Raw genomic sequence first — 18,881 nt, 5'->3', positions numbered from 1 at the left:
TCTCTTTGTTCCTTGTCCATTTTTGCAATGCAGAACTATCAGCCCAGTTAAAAAAGCAAATTTCCATTTCATCCATAATTTTAAGCTGTGTTTACAACTGTAAAACAATGCTATTTGCATGCTATATGCTTTTGAAGGTGTGCTTTCGCAGTCACCATCACCAAAATTCAACATCTTAATTAAGGAAAACCTTACCATCTGGTAAAAATGAAAATTAGAGTCCCAGTAATGCACACAAACACAGCTTATACAGAACTCGGGTGGGTTTGGATGCCAACAGGTATTAAGGTCAGGCATCAGTGCTCCTTTGGTAAAGTTAAAACTCATTTTTCTATGTCTAGAAATAGTTTTGAACATAATTGGAAACTCTGGATCCTAACTCTGAAATCTGAGACTGTCTGGCATCAGCACAGATTTTAATGACTTGACATGTCTTTGTTCACCCCAGTATCCCAGGGCAAAACACCCCCATATGAGGTGCTTTTTACTCCAAATTCGTATCTTAGTTCCATGGCTGTGGTAATGACAGAAGTAGTTGATTAGTAATGGCCATCCCCTTTCTGTTTCCCCTGGCCTTGTTTATTTCTTAAATAGAGTTTAGAACTTTTTTTTTTCTTTTTTGTTTTCCCTTGGCTTTACAGTAGTACTGCATCAAACGTTACTCATCATCTTTTGTCCTAAGCATTTCAAATGCCTTTCATGAAGCCAGGGCCTCCATGCTGTGAAACACTGACCCCACTGTGATTCCATTTGCAATGTGGTTTCATCTCTTACAGTTTCTTGCTCTGCGTTTCCCCACTGCACAGTTGTGTGTGTGTGTTGGGAGGTAAGAGAGGGGACAGGGACCATTGCTTGAAATCTTGTCTTTTCTCACTCCTAGTTTTCTCCTCATCATCCCACTCCAACTTCTTAATTGTAATATTACCCAAAGCAACCTAGCACAGTATAATTGTGTCTGTGAGTGAAACCTCGCCTTGTATTAATGGTAAGTATTTCTCTTACTATGCTAATGTCTGGAAAGTATTCTGCAGAAAGGCTACCATTTGCTTTAGAATATTTTCTTTGTGTTATTTTGCTCTCTGCCCTGGATCAGCAAGAATATGGTTCAAATATTAATTTTATGGTGTGCCTCTCAAGAGTGGAGTATAATGTTCAATTATGCATTCCATCTGCAAGGCACTGGATGCACAATCCTGCATTAAATAAAAAACCCAACGTGTTTTAAAGAAAAACAGAAAGAAAGGATATGGCACATAAAAACAATGGAAGAAGAGCCTTCCATTATGCTTGCCTTTGTGTAAAATCAGAGGGAGCTGTGTAAACCAGACAGAAGTCAAACGTCTTAAAAACAGAGCTTGTACATGACTTAGATTATGTCATGCTATTAAAATCTTTCTGCAAGATACAAATTTAGAAGTTGAATGATGCCTCAGATGAATATACTGGAGACCTTATGATGCACACATTTCACACACTCATTCCACACACCCATACTCATATGTGCAGGTGTTCTACTTTGCTGTGTAAGTCCCTTAAAGCTCTGCCTCTGGGAAGCATCCTGTCACTGTGGGCTGTGGGAGGAAGAGCTCTCGTGCTTGCAATGACATTCTCTCCTCCTTGGTGTTTTCCCTACAGCAGGAAAATCTGAACAAGGCTGTGGCTTCTGTCTCTGTCTAGAGATATAAAAGTATAATTATCTTGACCCCTTACCCAAGGTTGGTGATTCAGGGTGATATTTGCTTTGGAGTCAAATGGCTATCTTTGTATCATTCAGCACAGTGTAAATCTCCCTGATGATGCTGCCCAAATTCTGTGTTCTCTCAAGAACATCTCTATTTTTCTCACAGCGCTTTTTCATGTGGACTGTGAGATCTTGGTGGCTGTGGAACTTCTCCCCACAGGAGCAGCTGGAACCAGGCTTAAGACTTGCATTTAGGTAATGAGGAGGCCTAGTGAAAGCCCAGTGTTGAACAGCAGTGCTCTGAACCATGCCTGACTGGGGCAAAGGCAAATGCAGATTATCAGGCTGAAATTCAGCAGCAAAGGATGTCTTCAAAGTGAACCCAAGCATAGAAGGAGATGGCCACTTTTCAGTGCAGATGCTTTGAATACTACTGGGAATGGGGCATGTTCTGGAGAGGGAGAAACCTGGTGGAGCTTGTTCTCTGCTCTCCCTTGGGATAGCGGCCCAAGTGCTGCTCTGCGTGGGCGCTCAACCATTCTGGTTTACTAGAAGGAGTATTTCAAGTATTCCTCCCCAGAGTGTCTGCTTTTTTCAGGAAAGCACACTGCTTCTTTCTTTGGCACTTCCCCAAGTGCTCTTGGCAAAGCTGTCAAATGTGTCATTGTAATGGGAGGCCTCTTTGCCGCGGTTTGAGCAGCAAGAGCTGGCTGGGGAGTGCGGGGCCGGTCTGAGGAGGACTGGTTGCAGAGAGCTCTCAGCGGAAATCCTTTGACTCTGGAACTTGTTTGCTCTGGCAAACTCCCTATGCCTGTCTGGACATAAAGAGGGTTCAAGACACATGGCTTTTGTTTGGTTTTCCTGGAGGGAAGGCTTTGCTTTTCATTTGGCTGAATTTCTGGGTGGTAGAGAGCAAGAGAGAGAGAGCGTGCTTCAGGCTGTATTATCTGTGTCTTGTGTGAAGGTGATATTGATGCTTTTCAGTGACCTTTTTGCTTTCTGAATCAGATATAAGTACCACAGAGGCAGGCTCTTCGTGTGACTTTGACAATGAAATAGAGGTTAAAGTATATGAGGGAAGGGTTCTCTAGTTTCTTAGCTGCAGGTGGAGATCAGATGGGTGCTTTCACTCTGTAGCTCCCAGAAGCCTCTCGCTCTTTTTCTGCCAGCTCTGGATCTTCTGTCACAATCTCACATGGCCCTGACCTACCTGGAGAGCTCTCAAGAAGTTAGGAAAGGGAATTAATCAGAAGTGTGATGTGCAGAAGACCACAAGAACTCCATGAGCAAGAATTACCTGAGTGCAGGGAAAATCACTGTAAGAAGACAGCACAGTCTCTAATGTAATTTTTAAATTTTTTTGGTTGTGGAGAGGAAAGCCTTGACTTTGCCTTCTAGAAGGATTAATTATTTATTTGTGAAATATAATCACATGAGGCAGTGCTTGTAATTGTAGACTTGTTCTGAGAAGATAAGACACAACATTTTGTTAATCCATGGATTCTGGAGAGACTCTAGTTTTTAAAAATGCTTTGAAACCTTGCCATGCATTGAATGAAAAGGCACACAAGTTGAAACACAATTTAGCAGCAAGTCTGATCATTTTGTCTCCCCAAATCCAATCTGCCAGATCCTAGATCATTGCAGTATGTGTTAGAGGCCATGTGGCAGGGAAAACTATCAACTTGAAGAGCATAATAAAGTGATGTTGTGCAGCCCCTACCAGCCAGGGATGTTGCTGAAAAACAAATTGTCAAGAAGTGTGTTTTCAGGAGCATCATGTGAAAGGCTGAAGGTTTGCTATTCTGAGAAGGCTGCAAATGTACAACTTGTAAACACTGACATGAAACAGGAGTTCTGAAATTTGAGATTTATTTCCCCCAAACCCTTTTTAGACTCTGGAAAAGAACTTCAAGAAAGCATCAGCCTTGAGCACTGAACACCTAGAACTGAATTGCTAACCCCCTGAAGGCACAAACTTGGGGATTTTTTCACTGATTTTTTTTTTCACTATGGGCAATGCTCCTCCAAATTTTCAGAAATCAGATATCAGTAATTGCACCTTCCTTCTTGTAATAGCTAGTGTGATTTCTAACAAGTTTCACAAGGTGCTTTAAGCACACGCCTGTTTCCCTGAGTTACACTGTGGTTTTGCCAGAAATTTGTAAGTTAGATCACAGTCCCTGCTGAACCAATGGGTGCTCCCAGTGTGCTACCACTTCATCAGATAGTACAGGAAAGTAGGAAGAGATTAAATTACACTAGGGAAAGATGTAAAAGTGCACTGTGTGTCCTGTGAAACCAGTCTAGGGGAAAAAAACCAAATTTCAACAGTGCAAAGGGAAGTCAAGTCTTTAAAAGGGATTGTCCATTGGAAAGTACAATGTCTATAATAAGTCTTTGAATGTATGTTTAGCACAACGCTTCTTGCAGAAATGAATATGTGGGAACTAGACCACCATAACTATCTCCCACAAATACATGCCTGGAAAGTGCATTGGCTGTCTCCCTGCCTTTTATCACAGTACTTTGCAGGTCAATGTCTCTTGGAAGGGCTGAGATTCTTGGTTTGTGCACATGCAAGCATGGAATGAGCTACAGGTGCTGCAGAGCAGCATCTCCTTGCTGAGCAGCAGGAGGTGATCTGTTGCTCAAGCCTTATCTCCCAAAGACATTTCTAATTGAGATCTTTACAGGGCGAGGTGGATAACCTGCATCATGCTTCAGTATCCTGGCTCAATTTGAGTTTAAGGAATTTCACTCTGACTTTTTTGCAAGGTCATCCTGCAGGGGTATATTCCTTTTCAGGAGAGTATTACTTCAAATGTAACATTCATGGCTCATGCTCGTGTACCTGCAGTATTTCAGCCTATGGAAGAAAAACAATTTCTGTGCATGAAGTCAACCAGAGCAACCCAAATCTGCAAAGTAAGTGAAGGCTACTCCTTTCAACAGCAGTATCTTTGCAAAGAATCTTTTATCTAGGAGCCTCACAAAGTTCAGCCAGGGAAGTGCAAATACCTGCACCTGGGGAAAGCCCCTGGGAAGTGGTACATGTTGTGGGCTACCCAGATGTAAAGCAGCTTGGGGAGTTGTCAGTGTGTGCTTGTGGCAAAGACAACGAAATGTACCCCAGGCTGCATTAGGAGTGGTATTGCCAGCAGGTCAAGGGGATGATCCTTCTCCTCTAGTCAATGCTGCTTAGGCCTCACCATGAGTTCTGTGTCCAGCTCTGGGATCTCTGGTACAAAGAAGTAATGGATACACCAAAAGAGAGTCCAGCAAAGGATCATGAAGATGATGAAAGGATTGGAACTCTCCTGTGAGAAATGGCTTAAAGAGCTGCTGCCACTGTTCAGCCTGGAGAAGAAAAGCTTTGAAGAGGATCTCATCAATACTTGAAGGGAAAGTCTATAGAACACAGACAAGCTTTCTACAGTGGTGCCCAGTGACAGGACCAGAGGCAAGGGTCACAAACCGAAACACGAGGTGCTGTGTGAACATAAAAAGAAACTCTTCTATTGTGAGAGTGAATAAGCACTGGCAGAGTTTGCCCAAAGGGGCTGTGAAATCTTCATCCTCAGAGGTATATTCAAAACATACTGGACAAGGCCATGGGCAACCAGCTCTAGGTGGCCCTATTTGAGCAGTGGGGTTGGACAAGATGACCTCCAGAGGTCTCTTCCCACAGCAATCATTCTGTGATCTAGGACAGTTACTACTTTAAAAAAATATTTTTCTGAACTGCTTTGAAACTAAGCCATGTGAAAAATAAAGACCCATTTAGGAGAGCAATTCGACATCACATCTTTTTTTGTCCCCCTGTTTTGACTCCCCAACTGAGATTTGCCAGATACGCTGTTCAGTCTTGACTTTATGATCTTCAGTAGCACCAGAACAAGAAAGCAGATGCCAAATAAGTAATTGTGTAGTTTGGCTGGCTTTTCCCTGGTACTCAGCATGAGGGAGGTTGTAATGCTCTCTTCAGTCTTTGATAGAAAATCGTGAATGTTGCAGTCTGTCTCTTTGCGTTCATCTCATATGCCTGAGTCTGAGTGTACCTGGTGTCTGATTCAGTAGCCAAATTTTTAATTCATAATGTACAAAGCAGACAGGTGTGTTTGGTCTGTGGTGGTCTTTTTACTGTCAAGAGTCCACCTGGACTGTGAGTAGGTCCTGATTGTTGTCTATATTGACAGTCTGATCTTGAGAGTTATCTTAGAGGATTTGGTAGGATGTTCTAGACAGAGATATTGCATCTTGTGATCTGCAGGGTACAAATAAGGAGGCAGTCAAACCCAACCTACTGCTTTAGGAAAAGAGGTCTCTTCCAGCCTCCTTGGGTAGGGGCGAAGGGAGTTTTAGACTCTACAATCTGCATACCAGCTAAGCAAGGAAAATAGCTTCCTTCCTTCCTAACTTGGACACAGTAAAGGCAAATGCATTCTGGTGACATGATTTTTCCCTGAAGCAAAATGCTTTCAGAGCTTCACGGGCCATATGGAGCTATGCACATGCAGTTTTCCATGAATATTGCATTAATCCATATTCCAAGTTATGAATTGCAATCAATCCATTCTTGTGCTAACCAAGCTAAAGCTGCTCCCAGCTGAAAAGTCTTTTGAACTCTGCCAGACTAAATATTCCAAGTCTCGTTCCAAGGTGCAGTAATTGTCATTGTGGTTCTCAGACTTTCATACATATTTAATTTAGAGAACATATAGAAATGTGCATTCTGCTTATACTGAAGCTGATGCCAGTGCTTACAGTGATGTTGTCTGAAAACTAACGAAACACCAAAATTGCTTCAATACTGGTAGTATGTTGATTTCAACTTTAGTACAATTAAGCTCTATTGGTAGTTAATAATTAAAAACCCAGTGTGAATGTGCTGCATGGTACTTTAAAGGAAAGCATCTGCTGCAAAGTGTCAGGCTGTATCTGGCCTTCCTCTGTATTTGTGGTGCTCAGAGCTAGGAGACAGCTTTGCCCTCTTGCAAACACAGGAGCCATTTATGAATGGACATATGCGGTGACATGATAACTGCAATCCAAGTTTTCTGGTGGTTCCCATGTCATCCAGTTCTGCTTTGGCTTTTGCAAGGAAAGAATGTCACTTCTGATGTGTAGACTCTGGTGATCTCACAGGGGATTTAGGGTTCTTAAATTATTATTTTAATATCTTAATATTAGTGAATTATATTTAAACTCTCTAAATGAATAAAAATAAACATTTTGATGATGCTATGTGGGAATTCTGTTCCATTCCACTGAATGTGGACAATATTATGCTGTTTGTATTGAATCCTCTTTCCTGTAGATGGGGACAGCAGGATTTATTCATTTTATAAGCTCAGGACTCGGATGTGCTGACAGCTGAGCACCAGATCCTTCAATTTTTAGACCACTTTTTAGAATTGTTTGAATGCTAATTGTTTAACTTCAGTGAAAAAGAAATTCTTAGTACCTTATGATTGGTTTTTGGTGGAGGTTTGAAAAATATTGAGCCTGATCATATTTTGCTAGTAACACTTATTTCTCAGCTAGTGGAACTGTAAAGCAGTTTTATTCATTTTAGTATAACACAAGGGATTAAAAATGAGCAATTTGGGGATTTTATAGGGATTCAAAACTCGGTATTCACTCTCCTCACTGCCTTTACATTTCTGTGTATGTAGAATATTTGTTATGTGTACATAGAAATATATATAAAATCAACCGGATTTCATAAAAAATTGCAAAGTGGAAATGGCCCAATCAAACCTTTTCAGAGTAGTTTTTCTGTGAATTGCCATTCCCTACTGAAAACCAAGGACAAATGCCAAGCAGCTCCCTTGGTCATGCTGTAATCCAGCTCCTTCTCATATGGAAAGGGGATGGGGAATGGGGATGGCAGTGAGACAAAGGTGCCAGCAGACTTGCATCAGGCAGAGGCTCATGTCCTGAATTTCTGGTGGGTTTGAAGGTGCCTTGCATTTCAGATTATTCTGAAACTCTTAGAAGTATCTGAGGACTGTCCTGACAGATCTGAAAGGCTTATTCAGCCAAAATTCTGAGGAATCCTGAGGAGAAGATAATTAGCTCCTGTCATTCCTACCCCATTTCTACTCCTTACATTCCTTTGGAGACTCCCAGGAAGGACAGTCCATTTGATATGAAATGCTGAGACAACAGTCATTTTATGTTTTTTCATAAAATTACATTTCTAACCATGTATTTGTGATTAAGCCTTTGTTTTTATTAGTCACAAGGGGTAATTGCATCCAGAAGTTCCCAAAGAAAAAGCTATATTGGGGAAACAATATTTCACTGATGTTTCAATTATATGAGTAATTTTCTAGCATAGATCAGCAATAAACCTCCCTAAAGGGCCTATTAAATAGGAAGGAGGAAAATGGAGGTGGGGTAGTTGCCAGACATTAGTGTGTCTAGTACTTCTGTGTCAGTTCATGCCCTCACTCTTTTTGTCTTTTAGGCAATGTCAAGCAGTTGGCAAAATCCCACGTCACAGGTCGGTCACAGCAGATATGCACAGGAAGGCTTTTTTTCTGGAGAAAGGAGACTACTGGGGCTTGGGTCTCTAAGGCTTTTTTTCTGGAGAAAGGAGACTACTGGGGCTTGGGTCTCTAAGTAATGAGTGCCTGATTCCCTCCCTGTTCAAGTCTATTTCTGACTCTCCTTGCAGTGGAATCAAGGATGTTCTGTCTTTCAATTAACTTTGCTCATTAATTGGGAGAATGCATGATGGAATACAGGATGCCAATAGAAGATGGGGGTGCTTTTCCTAGGGCAGAGTCTGGGATGATGGACAGCAGACAAGGTTCACCCTCCCATAACTGAAGCACCAATGCTCCTACTGACTGAACCCCTTTTGAAATACTATCTGAGGAAGCAAACAGGAGTTAAGAAGTGCCTTAATCACTTATCAGGAGTACCAAGCACTGGTTTACTGCTTTAATTCTTCTCTTAGCTGTGCTGCCATACAAGCCAAAGCCCTAGCATAAATTTTCATTATCCTTTCATAAGACTGTTTTTATTAGTGATGGCTTATTTCACAGTGTCCTGTTTTATGATGTTCTGGCAAAGCAAACAATCCATTAAGAAGATTTTCTGATAGGGCTGTGGCAAAAAAAATATACTCTTAAACATTTCCTAATCACAGTGAGGCAGAAAAAATGGTCCTGCTTTCCCTATTCCCTGTGAAACCCAGCTCAACTTGTGGTGCTTTGTGCTGTGTTATTTGTGCCTGCAGAACCCTCCTCTCCTCCACAGGTTCAGAGAGTCCCTGCAGGAGCAGAGGGACTCCTCTGCAAAGGTAGGCAGTAAGAGTTTCTAAGGGGTCTGTTCAATAGCAAGGAAGTATTCCATGAGTTAGTCTCTACTGTGTCTCATGATGGGGCAGGCAATTATTAGTGGTGGCACAGGAGATGCCATTGCTGGATATTTATGGTGGGTTATGCCAAGAGGTACACCCATGTGCCTTAATACAGAGGTAGGAAGAGATGCTTGAGCTGCCAAGGATGCTGGAAACAGCACAGCTTGATGAATATGACATGGCTGGTATGTCCCTCTTTATCCCTGGAGAGGTGATGAGGGTTTGCTTCAGAATCTAAGTAAGGCAGCATGCTCTCTGTACGTACTTGGTGAGGGAGCTTAGAAAGGGGCTGCTCCCACTCCCTCTGTGATGCTCTCTGGAAGGATCTTGGGTATTTATGCCCTCCAACAGCATTTGGATGACCTCATCTGTGCCCTGGAATTACCATCTTGCCCTAATAACAAGATCACAGCTGTATTTTCCTTTTTTTCTTCTTATTTTTTTTTTTAATTATTATTTTTTAAAAACTTTCCCACTAGCAAGATTATGATCTCCCTGCCCGATTGCTTCACTCCAACTCATCATCACAGCCAAGGGCAGTCTCTCCTCCTGCTCCTCCTAAAGACGTCTGCCACTGGCTGCCACCTTGAAGCACTTGTGAGCTAAGCCTGTATCAACACAGTCTGTATGGACTTCCTCAGGCACTGCTTGTCCTGGGGCTGAGCTCATGCTTTGTTTTTTGGAGGGAGAGGCCAGCACACGTGAGCTCATGCATGCAGAAGGTCTCTTCTGCCCAGCAGGTCAAACATGCTCTTCTCCAAGCTACATTAATTCATTCCTCTCTCCCCCTTATTTTTCTATGTTGTTTTTCCTCCTTATGCCTGTATTTGAGTTGCAAAAATCTGCTAGAAATTAAACTCTGTCCACTACTGATTTAAATACAGGCACGTTCTGATTAACTTCTAGCTCTGCTTATATTTCCCCTTCAGTTTCTCTCGAATTAGCCTCTAATTATCTCAGTTGTAATCACCCAGTGTGATAAAGTTAAAGTAATAATGACTCTTTTTGATAGTACAATGTTCTCCCTCAAAGTTTGATAGTACAATGTTTTCATTCTCAATGAATGTTGTAGTTAATAAAGTCAGAATGCCAAGCTGCTTATGGGAAACAGATTTTTACAGATCCTAAACAAATGCCCTGCATAGTTCATGTACAGATAATAAAAGAACAAAGTAACCATTCTAAGAAAAATTTATATCTTGGTAAGAAAAACCCTATCTGTATATTTATGTTCCAAAACACTGCTTTTAAAGGTCCAGAACCTAATGTCATTGCTTGAGGCCAGAGTTGGGGACTTGAGATGCCTGCTCAGGTTTCTGCACCTCTGTGGCTCTTGGAGCTGGACTGCAGCTCAGGCCATGAAGATATGCACTGCTGAGGGAACAGTTTAGCTTCTCTCATGCCGTGTCCCATATGATATCCAGACATGATGTTTTTCTCTGGGACTCTCACTCTAGGAGGTGTTTTTAAGCATGCCCATTGTACTGCCTGTTCACAGGAGCATTTTGCTTCCAGAAAGGAAACCAGTGTGCCTCAAAACTGAACTAAGCTGTAGCCACAAGGGAAAGTGTTTGCTGGGACACAGCATGGGGAGTGTGACTTGGAGCACCCTTCTTCTGAAGCTGTGTCATGTCACATAAAATAAATCCCATTGCAAGTGGATGGAGTTACAAATGTATGTGACTCAGTACTGAGTGTCTAGGGCATTCAGCTGGGAAAACATGGATGCATGTGGGGAGACAGTTCAGGGTTGCAGTCCATGCATGAAGAATGGCTTTTGCACTTTGTGGTAAGTCAGACATTTGTTAGGACAGCTAGATAGAACCCAGAGACTTGTCTCCAGGTTTCTTTCTTTTTCCTGACCACAGTCACCATAGAGGGTGTTTGTGCCTCCTTTCTCATTCTCAAAGAGCCTTTAACTCACTTTTTAAAGGTTTGCAAACATAATTTTTTATTTTGTTGGTTGCTTTTACCTATTCAGTTGTAAATTCATATCAGGTGTGGGAGCCATGCTGCTGCTTTCACCCTGGATTTACTTGGATAACACTGGCCAGTGGAATTGTCGAAGAGAGGCTTGGGACATTGAGCAGTCAAATGACAGCTGGTATGTGCACTCTCTTCTTGGCTCAGCCAGGTTCTTTCTGCGCTTGAGCCACTTCATCCCCTCTAGACTTTCCATAGTCCTATGCAAAAAGGGGCTTGTGGGGGTGCGTGTGTGCAGTTTATGTTAACATTTGTCAAGTGTTGTGTGATCTACAGCAGTGTGTCCTCTTTCTATAATAACACCAGCACTTTATTGGAAGTCTTTGGACAAATGTGTTGTTAGAATTGACTACTGTGATTAGAACCTGAGGTTTCACAGAAGCTTTGGGATAGGCATGTGCTGTGTATTTGTCATCATATCTTTGCCCTCTCTGAATGCAGGGAGCTGTGAAGGCTTGCGCAAAAGGGCTGCCATAGGTGTCATTTTCTTAGAAGCAGAAAATCCTTGATAAATCTTTAAAAGAGCAAGCAGGAGTGGAAACTGGGTTTAATGGTTACCATCTTGGTGGTGTAAATAATGGACAAAGCAAAATGAGGAAAAGAGGCCTTGACTTTGAGGTTTATACTATGTAATTACTGATCTAATTAACATTCATAGCTGTTTTGGTAGCTTCCTCTTCAGCAGCCTCTTAATTATTTAAACCAGTGGGCACATTTGTATATTGCTTGGTATCCTCAGCTTTATGAATAACTATGGGAGATCTTATCAGTGGTTAGAACGGATGTGCTAATAACCACTTTCAAACCCAGAAGAATGGGTGCTTCTGGTATCTTTTATTCTAACAAAAGAAGAACCAAACCTTTCCAGTTCATCATCTAGGCAGAAAAATGGCTAGCCTCATTAGAGAAAGATTTCTCAAAAGCAGGGAAAGCATTTCTCACTTTTTTTGGCATGCTGCAATATCAAACTTGTGAACTTTATGTAAGACACTCAGGAAAGAAACAGCTGTTATGAGAAATGTGCTATTAGTTCTTAATTAACATAACTAATAAGGTCCTCAGTTCAGTGTGAAAAAAAACTAGTAAAGTGCTGCAGTGTGTAGCATTGTATTACTCAGTCTCTTTCTTGACTTGAGCAAACTTCTGCATGGCAAGGCATCAGTTGAGTACAGGACCTGTTTATAAATCCTGAGTGCAGCTCAGGGTTTGACTGGTGCCACCACTGCTCATTCTTACTTGTCTCTAACTTTCTGCAGCTTGAAATTCTCCATGAAATGAAGGATGGTATCTGTTTCAGAGAGGCTTCTCTGACCTAAAGTAAAGTGACCAAACTCCTACTGCATCTTGAAGTCCTTACCTGGCTGTGTGGACAACCCAGGAACGAGCCAAAAGACTCTCAGGATCAGTCTTCTAGGTAAATAACATTATAGGCAAGAGGAGGATATGAGGTTTGTGAATTTCCGTAGGTTATTCCTTATGAAAAATTTGGCACAAGCTCCACTGATCCCTGATGGAAGCATCCAGTGTACTGTCAAAGAGGAGCCTGGCCGCTACGTACAGTTGTCGACATGACTGTGCCCTGGCACACGTGCAGTGAATATGGGCCTCACATTTGAGTCCCACCAAACATGGGGTCAGTCAAGAACCTGGTGGAGTCAGTGGGACCCTCACTGCTGACTCCAGTGGATGGAGCTTGGTGTCAACCTAGGGAGCAGGAGCACCTTCCACAGCACCGCCTCCATGCCACGTGCTCCCTTGCTGCCTCCGGCACTTGCTAGGTTACTCTGTTAGCTGATTTAGCTTACTAGACTGGCCCTAAAGTAGAAAAAAAGTAAAAAAAAAAGAAATTTGAACTCTTGTGCTGGTGTTGGTTTTTGCCTTCTAGTGAGTCATGGTGGTGGAAGGAACAGGCACTGGAGGGAGGGAGCAGTGGGGAAGCCTGGGACTGGACAAGGCTGAGGCTGGGGCAGCAGCAGGAAAATTTGGTGAGGGGAAGAACAGCAGCCCTGACTTGGTCACTGAGCTTCTAGACTGTCTGGGCTGCCTGTGAAACCACAACAAATTCCTCATGTCAATGTCTTTATTTTGATTATTGTTTGAAGGAATCTCCTTGTATCCACTTTCCAATCAAAACATCATGTACTCTCTAAAATCTGAGCATGAATCTGAACATGCTGCACTACAGGGACCAAAGTCCACCCATCATATAACATAGATGAGTGCCTTTGGGAAACAAATACTTAGTCAAAGTTACACTCAATTTGTTTTTTAAGTTTTCATTTTTCCATTTAAGTAACTGTTTCATTGCTATGAGAAACATTAAGAGTTTTCTTGAATTGTTCTTCTTGTGGGTCTTTTGAAACTGAATGTACCTGGTTATTAATGTCCCATTGGAGGATATTTTCACTTACTTAGCTTTAGTCCAAGATTACCTGTGAAGGATTTTGGTGTTTGCATGCAGAAAATTGTGCATTGTTGGTTTGACTATTTGAGCACTTCCATTGTAGTATTTTTTTCTCACTGTACTGTTGTAATTATATATTAAGTTAGCTGAAGGCAGAAATTATTTTTCTTGTGTTACGTCTTTTTTTGTCAGGCTGCAGTTAATTCAACATTGACTTATAAAAACAAAGTCAATGGAATTACAGTTTCAACTACGTTGTAACTTCTTTCTTACATAGTCACGGAAAGAAAGTAAACCCAAGTTGCAAAATGTATGCAGTTTCAAAAGGCCAATTTCAATGTGAGAAAAATGAAGAAAAGATACCTATCCTCAGAAAAAGATACACTAGGTATGCTAGCAAGTACTTTATTTCTAAACAGGTACTGTCTGTGGTCAAAAAGACTGAAGAGTTATTTTTCTGCTCAGACTTCCTCCTATGAACACTTAACCAAGGTGAGAAAGTCACTGCTGCAAATTGCCTCTGACACGCACACTGTATTTTTCCCTGTGGGATATTCTTTCTGTTTGAGTGGAGTTTTTTTAATGAATGAATCACCATCGCAAATAATAGTCAACTCCCCATATTACCAGATGAGCTTTTTGAAGTTTGGTGAAAAATATGTTTTCATTCCTGCATGAGTTTCTTCCAGAGCAAAATAAGACTTGTGGGAAAAGCTGGGCTTTTCCAGCACTTCACCTCCTGAAAATGTCAGCGGTAATTTGTTTTGAAATGGTTATTGGAACATATTCAAAGCACATTATCAAAATATTTTGTCTAGAAACCCCCAACCATAACTACTTTTGATAAAAGACTGTTTCAAAGCATGACTCAACAAATATACAAACCTCAAATTTCAGAAAACAGCAAAAAACTTAACATTCCAGATTTTCCCCCCAATAAAGATTTTGTTTTTAAATAATACTTGCCACCTCTAATAGTCTACTCAATGAGACAAAAGGGTTATCTCTGGAAAGAGGTTCATCTCAGCTGTTTCTCTGGATTCACTTGTTGTTTCTTGGTACCATCTGATTTTGAGGGCAGCTTTGCTCACGTCTGTTCTTTTTGGATTTGCAGCTCTCCCAGCAAGCTCTTCCATCCAGCTCTGTCTCTGTGTCTGCTCCTTCCAGGCACGTATGTGTCAGGTTCCTCATATTCATTCCTCTTTTGGCAAGCCAAAAATAAATCATCCAGAGTAATTTAATCCACTGCTAGGTGTCTTTGCACAAGAGTTTGTCAAGTTCCTGTGACAAATTACTCTGGAAGCACAGTGTGCTTGCCTTTCACCTTTTTTACATTTTCCCCTTGACAGGCACCAAGAAGAATTCAGTAGTAGTGTAGCTGAGTATTTCTTACAAGTTAAAAAAATAGAACTTAGTATTCAGTCCCATCCTCCTGCTGGCTGCACATCCACATGCAGGTAAATATTGCTGCATCCTTTCAGAGACATGAGTGCCTATGCAGTATTATGTAACAGAGAGGGTTAATGTATGCTGGAAAGCTGTGAGAAAAGTAAGATGGAACTTTTATGTCAGGATAGGACAATGGGTTTTTTTTTTGTTAAGAAAAGGTTTGCTAAGAAAAGGTATTCTTTCTTTTGTTAAGAAAAGGTATCTAAAGGTATGCTTAAGCCCTTCCAAGGTATCACACAGGTCACTGTTACATCATTGATGATTTACATTTTCTGCTCTGTATCATTTTCTATTCCTGACTTAGAAAAGCAAGTTAAAGCTAGATAAATGCTGGATCTGCTCAAACAGTGCATTTAACTTCTAATAGCTTAATAACCACTTTCTTCTCTCTCATTTGTCATTATTGTGTCTGTTAACAAGAAACTGCTCAGCAGAATCACAGAAGAGCTGCCTCAAGTTTTACTACCAGATTTGTGAGAAGTAATAGGGTAGGACAATGAGGAATAATTTTCAGAAGTGAGGAATAAATACAGTCTTTTAAATTTAGTTTCTATCTGTCATCATCCTAATTAGCAATGGGTCTATTTGATGTCTCAGTTCAGAGAGTGAGCATAGTGCTGTTTTCTGTCACAGTGATTAATGTCTTTTTTGTTAATAACCCAGTAACACGTACAGAGTCATGTGTTAAATCTATAGAGTATGCTGTCCCAGAACAATTACATGACATATACCCAGTTACATCAGTGATGATGTCCTGTGTTTGGATTGCTGAAAGAGCAGACTGATGACATGGTGGGTGTCTGCTGAACCAGAAATTTCAAGTGACTAGATAGAAGCCATAGCCCTGTGAATATACATTTAATTTAATAATAGTTTTTTACCTTCTTGTTGCTACTCATTTTGGATTGTTTTCCTTGTCACAGGAACCAGCTTCTCTGCACCTTCCACAGGACAGCAGAAATGGAGGGACAATAAAATCACAGCTAAGTGCATCGTGTTCATCGTGTAATATCTCTTATCTTTTCCTGGATCTGGTAAGAGAAATGGGGTATATCCCATAGAATTAAAAAATGTGGTTTTGCTCATATTACATGAACAATGGTTATGAAAGGCAGATATTAAAACAAATCACTAAATTCATATTAATTATAGTGGGATTTTGACCAGCCCTAAGCAGAAGCCTATGGCTTTGAGGAATTTATATCTACATTTTTATTTCACATTTAAACAATTCTGAGACTCCTGACATTCATTTCTTATATTGCAGCAACCATTCTCAGATGTATTTTCACATGCTATGCAAACAAGAAGGTGGCTGGAAGTTTCAGAAGCAGATGAAAGAGAGCATTATCTGCTTTCTTCCTAGAACAGTTACTTCTTCAGCTGCTCTTGTCTTGAAGAAACATTCAGATTTGCATTTTTTGTTTCTGTGAAGGAGAGCAATCATACTTAATGTGGCAACTGACACTAAAATATTAGCTTATTAATATTAATAAATAATCATATTTGAGCAATGTTATTTTTTGCTTATTCATCACATAATTAGGAGTGAGTTAAATACTTAATTGAAAACTTGCAAGATGCAATAGATAATTCTCTGACCAACAGTAAAATTCACAACAACTTTCACCTGACCACACTTGTATTGTCTAGGTTTCATTTTGAGAAATGTAGCACTCTGGAAAGTGATGCCAAATATTAGTCCTAGTAAGCAGTACTGAAGATTTATCATTTAGGAGGCATCACCAAAACATTCTTCTCTTTTGACTTGACTTAAAAGTTACAGTAGTTTAGGGTTTTTGTGAGATTATGACATCCTCACATTGAATATCATCCTATGCTGTGTTAGTGAAAGTCAATGTTAATGTATTTGTGTGATTAGAGTTAGGGAATTAATAATATGTAAGATTTACTTTCCAAACTAATACCCGGAACGCTAAGCTCTTCAAACATTTCTATGTATAGTTGGCATGCATAGCCTCTGTTTTGAGAAATTAGGGAGGAATTGGTTAGTCAAGATCCCACGATCTCTGTAGGAAAGTCAAATACAGATTGTGATTCAGCTGAGTCCTTAGTGCATTAACCCCTGCAGAGCACTGTTTCTCGTTGATTTAAGGGATACATGTGAACCGTGTGTTTTTCCTCACTCGAGGATAGTTGTCAAACTTTCTGTGCATGACTGAAGATGATGTACATAAAAGGGTTTGCACTGACAGCAAACATCTGTACTGGTTTTGTTTCCATATAAAGGGTGCATGCACAGGTTTCTGTGTTACTGCTATGTGTTAATACACTGTTTGCCAGTAATTCTTCCTCAAAAAACATGCAGTTTGACTTTTGCACAATATTTCTTAGGCTTTGGCATGCATGGTTTCACAAAACTATGTCTCAGTGACAGGAATGAGATTTTGATCTGCTTCTGGCAATGGACCTACTGGAGCAGCACTCTTTTAGGAGAAGAATTATGTTTGTTGTGTTTTGTTACTTTTTCCCCTCAGTGAACCATAGGCATGCTAATTGTAAGGTATGTATCACTGGTTAAAGGAGAAGATAAGTCCTGCTGGGTGTCCTTTTTATTTCCTTGTTTGGAAGTGGGAGTGCTGTGTAGAGCTGTGGATGATTTTGCTGATACATGCTCCAGTGTATAGTATGTACTCAGAAAGGTTCATTAGAGCTGAAATAAGCTCCTCAAGGTGATTGATATGATCTTGAAGATCCTGTCCTATCTGCTGCTGAGTTTCCAGATTGGATACACAGGATTTTTTTTTTAAGACCCATAGCATTTGATCTATCTTTGCAGATTATTTTGAAAAACTCCATACCTTAAACTCTTAACACTGCAAGCTACTTACTTCTTATTTTTACTTTGATCTTTGGTGTGTTCAGTCTTAACAACTTAGTCTCACTGTCATCCTTCACAGATCTGTGGGAAAAACATTATTTTTTTTTGGTACAGCCTATAATGAATCAAAAGAACGAATGTGGTTTACTTTTGCCTATTATTTCACCTGTTTAATTAAATAATTAATCGTAATTGAAAATTCAGCAGAGACACTCAGAAATTCTTGTTCGCTCTGAAATTATTGAGAAAATTCGTTAATTGCCATCTCGCCCAATGGCACTTCATCAACTAGTCTTTTTTGAATATAACATGAATGCTGTAGGTTAGGAAACCTATTTGATGTGTACTACAGCAGCAGTTAGTTTCAGAAGGAGGAAATACATAGTTCAAGTAGCTTTTCATGTTTGATGTCTAAGAAAGGAAGTAGTCACCATGAATTGTGGGCAGTGCTGACTAAATCCAAAATAAAAAAATTTCAAATGTAAAGGTTTAAGAGATAATCTGTTTTTCTGTGAATTTAGTAAATTAATATATAAATTTTGTATGCTGAATTTTTATGCCAAAGTGTTGTGGTTTGACATGGAAAAAGAATTTTTCCGGAAGGAAGAGGCCAATTTGGATATTGACCAATTGAAGGTGGACACAACTCTGAGAACACAGAGGGGTTAAAAACAGAATTCCCAGGAGAACTCGCTCTCTGTGGTTCCGGTCAGCGTGCAGTGCAGCCTCTCCCCTGCCCGGCCGTGGCTGGGTGGGGAGGGGAGGGCCCATGGCCTGAATGAGGTGGTCCCAAGGGTGGAAGGGCTGGAATCCCTGCAGATGGAAGGGTGGAGAAATCTGGGATGTCTTCGTTCCTCCCCAGAGTCTCCCTCTCTCTCGAGAAAGAGACAGCAGCAGCAGCAGTTTTATCAGCGGTTCACCGCAGGGAAGGAGAAGAGCGAGGGCAGGCCACAAGGTGCCCAGTTGCCTGTGAGAGCCAGAGAATCCGGGCAGAGAGCCAGCCAGGGAGTTGGGACTTTTAACCCTTTCTGAGAAATGAAAGCTTTGTGAAATTTTTCCTCTCCTCGGTTTGAAGGAGAGGAAGAGAGACAGCTTGGACCCTGGGATGTTAGAAGGAGAAATTCTAGGTGGGAGGAGACGACTAAGT

The 18,881-nt window shown here is 40.8% G+C and overlaps 1 protein-coding gene across 15 annotated transcripts in view; it reads left to right on the top strand.

Moving 5' to 3' along the window:
* Positions 1–16,402, top strand: part of LOC116183568 (toll-like receptor 2 type-2) — a 77,474-nt gene extending 61,072 nt beyond the window's left edge. The window contains exons 4-8 of one of the 15 annotated variants that reach the window (XM_085578041.1): positions 11,055–11,160; positions 12,296–12,453; positions 13,863–13,935; positions 15,816–15,926; positions 16,160–16,402. The gene's annotated coding sequence lies outside the window, so the exon portion shown is untranslated. Of the gene's footprint in view, positions 1–8,156; positions 8,193–11,054; positions 11,161–12,295; positions 12,454–13,862 lie in introns of all 15 variants that reach the window. The other 14 variants (XM_085578040.1, XM_085578045.1, XM_085578038.1 and 11 more) reach the window with 14 other exon arrangements.
* Positions 16,403–18,881: the final 2,479 nt, after the last annotated feature.

This window comes from Lonchura striata, chromosome 4, assembly GCF_050655825.1.
Source record: "Lonchura striata isolate lonStrDom1 chromosome 4, ASM5065582v1, whole genome shotgun sequence".
Lineage (NCBI taxonomy): Eukaryota > Metazoa > Chordata > Aves > Passeriformes > Estrildidae > Lonchura > Lonchura striata.
This window is presented reverse-complemented; position numbering and strand designations above follow the sequence as displayed.